We start from the raw sequence: 4,992 nt of genomic DNA on the forward strand, positions 1-4,992 counted from the left end.
ATTTGGGTGGCATTATGCTAATATTTCCACATAGTGATGTAGATATGTGGGGGCGTGTTAGAACGAACCGTTTTAGGTAGGCGTGGCTGACTCTTAACTTTTATAAAGAATATCTCTTTGGATTTGAGACTTTAGTGTTTGCAACTTTACAGATCTTCTTTATGCACCAAGAGCTTGCAACACTCCAAAGAGAAAGGAAAAATTTAAATCGCATCATATGACCCCTTTAATGCAAAGAATATTCCACATGTGTGTTGATGGAGTCAGTGTTATTACATATAAATTAAAAATGTGACAGGTTTGTTTTTATTTGCTTCATCTTGGTTTAAATATTTTCCCCCATTCAAAACATAATTGAAATATTTGACATGAATAATGAAAAGTGATTGGCTGTTGTCACCGTAAGTTTGCAGATACACATCATTCATTGTCATTGCAGCAAATTCGGCCTTTCTGATGAAGAGCCTCAAACTTCTGTCAAACATTTGTGGCAAACTGTTAAGTTTACCACAAATAAACAGTTTTGGAAAGGCTGCCACATGAAGAAAGAAAAAATCATTGAGGAAATGTTGTTAAAAGATGTGCAAGTCATGACTGATCTGTTCTGTAGTAGATGGTTTTTATATCTTTCATTTGATGAGTTTTATTTACTTCTCAATCCCGGTTTTTTACTTATATTTGGTTTTGGATGAGTGTTTTTTGGAGCCACTCACTGGAATCAAATCCACACCTTACTGTGGAAAACACAGTTGAATGCAAAGTGTTTTTATTCCTACAGTGAACATAAAACCGTTTCCTCCTGTCATTTCGAGAAGCTTCTGTTATTTATGTGACAGGAAGTGTGATGTCGTTTTATAAAGGTTATCATCTACTTTATACCCTTTTCCTCTTGATGTGGTTTGTTCAGCAGGAAGTTTAGACTGTTGTCTACCCAGACTGACTCTGGAGTTCATCCATAACATCATCCTCTCATCATACAGTTGAGGATTTTTCATTTATTTATTTATTTTTACCAGAGAATATTACAAAACCTCTCATAATATCAACTCCACCTTTTAAGGTTTTAACCCAAAAGTTGGGTTAGTCCATATTTGACCCAAAGTTGGGTTGAAACAACCCAGCATTTTTTTAAATGTAGCATGAAAGATGATCCCAACTAAAATTTTGGAGGGTTACAGCTGTCAGAAATGAGTAGGAGGTGTAGAGGCCCTGCTTTGAGTGACTTCAGCACATCTGCGGCCGCAGGACTTCACTAGTTTCTCATACTGCGATGGTGTGATCTTGGTCTGCTCCTCTTCCACTCTCTTCCATAGTTCGGTGACTGTAGTGGGTTTCTTAGACATAACTTCGTCGCCAAAGATTTTCCAGAGATTTTCAGTCGGGTTTAGATCAGGACTCTGGGCCAGCCATTTCATTATTTCAGTGTTTTCAGCTTCAAGGAACTGCTTTACCTGTTTTGCAGTGTGACGGGAGCATTGTCCTGCATGAAAATTGCAGGCTGATTGGGAGATGCTTCTCGGGAAGGAACCGCATGTTGCTGAAGGAGGTTCTGATAAACATTTGCATTCACTCTGCCATGTGTCTGTATAAGAGACCCAACTCCTGCTGCAGAAAACATCCCCCAAACCATGACACTTCCTCCTCCACCTTTAACTGACTTCTTTACGCACTCGAGGTTCAGTCTTTCAACAGTTTGATGCCAAACTAAATATTTCCCATCAGACCCAAATAAATTAAACTTGCTCTCATCACTAAAGTGAACTTTGGAACAGTTCTCCTCTCTCCACACAACATGCTCCTCAGCGTCTAGCCTTTTGATTCTTTCTGCTGATGAGAGACTTCATCACTGCAGAGTGCGCTTTCAGTCTGACTTCTCTTAAACAGATCCTTACCCTGTTCATCGCTGAACTGTCGAGCAATTCCAGCTGCAGTGCTGAACCGATTCCCCATCGAGAGTCTCCGCATTATCCTGTCCTCTCATGCATTTGTCTTTAGTGGACAACCAGTCTTTTTAGGGGACTTGAATAAATTAGTGTCATTGTAAAGCGGCAATATTCTAGAAATCACAGATTTAGAATGACCAACTTCTCTTGCAGTGGCTGAAAGGGTCGTACCTTTAGCCTTCATCTGGACAACCTGCTGTCAGAGGTTTTCAGTCACCTTAGAGCGGCCCGCCATCTTACAACTATCAGTGAAAATTAGAGGAATGCCGCCAGTTAAATAGAGTTAGTCATATAATTAAGGAAATTAGCACCTGGTGCCAGATTAACACCAATAACTGGGAGGAATCTGTAAGAGTTATTTTTCGAATATCTCATTTGCGTCTTTTATACTGTACTTCAGAATACAATTAATTTATGAAATATGCTTAAAAACTGCCCTTCTGCTCCTGTTAGGATAACTACAAATAGGACTATGCAGTGAGTTTGAAATTTAGGAAATTGTAGGTTCTCTAATTTTGATCTCCACTGTATATGGAATAGAATAATTAAAATATGTATTAAAATGTAAATACAATTAAAAATATTAAAAATAAATATATATGCTATATATTTTTTTAAAATATATTCTATATATATGTATATATACTGCATGTGTGTATGTATATATACAGTGGGTACGGAAAGTATTCAGACCCCCTTAAATTTTTCACTCTTTGTTATATTGCAGCCATTTGCTAAAATCATTTAAGTTAATTTTTTTTCCTCATTAATGTACACACAGCACCCCATATTGACAGAAAAACACAGAATTGTTGACATCTTTGCAGATTTATTAAAAAAGAAAAACTGAAAAATGCTCAGTATTTAGTAGAAGCACCCTCTTGATCTAATACAGCCATGAGTCTTTTTGGGAAAGATGCAACAAGTTTTTCACACATGGATTTGGGGATCCTCTGCCATTCCTCCTTGCAAATCCTCTCCAGTTCTGTCAGGTTGGACGGTAAACGTTGGTGGACAGCCATTTTTAGGTCTCTCCAGAGATGCTCAATTGGGTTTAAGTCAGGGATCTGGCTGGGCCATTCAAGAACAGTAACAGAGTTGTTGTGAAGCCACTCCTTCGTTATTTTAGCTGTGTGCTTAGGGTCATTGTCTTGTTGGAAGGTAAACCTTAGTTCCAGTCTGAGGTCCTGAGCACTCTGGAGAAGGTTTTCGCCCAGGATATCCCTGTACTTGGCCGCATTCATCTTTCCCTCGATTGCAACCAGTCGTCCTGTCCCTGCAGCTGAAAAACACCCCCACAGCATGATGCTGCCACCACCATGCTTCACTGTTGGGACTGTATTGGACAGGTGCCTGGTTTTCTCCACACATACCGCTTAGAATTAAGGCCAAAAAGTTCTATCTTGGTCTCATCAGACCAGAGAATCTTATTTCTCACCATCTTGGAGTCCTTCAGGTGTTTTTTTAGCAAACTCCATGCGGGCTTTCATGTGTCTTGAACTGAGGAGAGGCTTCCGTCGGGCCACTCTGCCATAAAGCCCCGACTGGTGGAGGGCTGCAGTGATGGTTGACTTTCTACAACTTTCTCCCATCTCCCGACTGCATCTCTGGAGCTCAGCCACAGTGATCTTTGGGTTCTTCTTTACCTCTCTCACCAAGGCTCTTCTCCCCCGATAGCTCAGTTTGGCCGGACGGCCAGCTCTAGGAAGGGTTCTGGTCATCCCAAACGTCTTCCATTTAAGGATTATGGAGGCCACCGTGCTCTTAGGAACCTTAAGTGCAGCAGAAATTTTTTTGTAACCTTGACCAGATCTGTGCCTTGCCACAATTCTGTCTCTGAGCTCTTCAGGCAATTCCTTTGACCTCATGATTCTCATTTGCTCTGACATGCACTGTGAGCTGTAAGGTCTTATATAGACAGGTGTGTGGCTTTCCTAATCAAGTCCAATCAGTATAATCAAACACAGCTGGACTCAAATGAAGGTGTAGAACCATCTCAAGGATGATCAGAACAAATGGACAGCATTAGATTTTAAAGTATATTAAAATAGAAACCATTATTTTATATTGTAATAACATTTTGCAAGGTTACTGTTTTTTTTTCTGTATTTTTGATCAAATAAATGCAGCCTCAATGAGCATAAGAGACTTCTTTAAAAAACATTACAAGTCTCACTGATCCCAAACTTTTGACCGGTAGTGTGTATATATATGTGCGTGTATATAATAGACGCTATTATAGGCTTTATCCACTGTTCAGATTTCTGTTCAGATGTATGTATTAGTCCATATTTAATTAGATAATGCCTTTTTTGCATATTTAAACATAACATTTAATAAAACATGCAGTACAAAACAATTGAGTGCTTAATCAACTGGGAAAATTATGCCGATATCTGTTGTTAATTTTTACCCTGTAGTTCTCTTCTTTTTAACTTTTTATTTATTTCTTTATTTCTTTTTTTCAAGTTAAGCCAAGCAATACAAACAGATAGGACATAATTATATAGAAGTAACATTACCGTAGTAGTAAAGGAATAAAAATGAAAAGCAAATACAGAATTGGATAATGCAAGTAAACTAACAAACAGCTAATTAAAGGTGTGCATCTGACTCTTGCAGGTTCAGTCCGATTGGATGTTGTGATTGTCACAGGTGCGAGCGGTTTAGCATCAGACGGTCAGCGAGCGGACTGTGGGCGTGCCGTCTGACACTAGTCCATGGGTGACCACATGCTGGTCAGAGGAATTTAAACTAGTAATCACTCCGGCTAGCTATCAGAACCCTGGTGGGCCGGGAGGGCGTGGCTGCTCACTCAGGGATTATGGGTGCGGCCGTTTTTGGCGGTGAGATGCTAAAATAGCCTGTTTCAGTGTGGCGCGAGGCGGGGTGGCTGTTCGCTGGACTCGCCGTTGGCAGTGCTCGTTTAACCGACCGCCATCCTGCAGAAGCTCTCTTTCATCTGAGCAGCACAATGAAAGATGGGGTCACAGTGTGACGGGAGACCCGTGTGTGTGTGTGTGTGTGTTTGGAGGGAAATTGCATGTTC

Source organism: Sinocyclocheilus rhinocerous, unplaced genomic scaffold (genome assembly GCF_001515625.1).
Source record: "Sinocyclocheilus rhinocerous isolate Xijiao unplaced genomic scaffold, SAMN03320098_v1.1 scaffold1937, whole genome shotgun sequence".
Classification (NCBI taxonomy): domain Eukaryota; kingdom Metazoa; phylum Chordata; class Actinopteri; order Cypriniformes; family Cyprinidae; genus Sinocyclocheilus; species Sinocyclocheilus rhinocerous.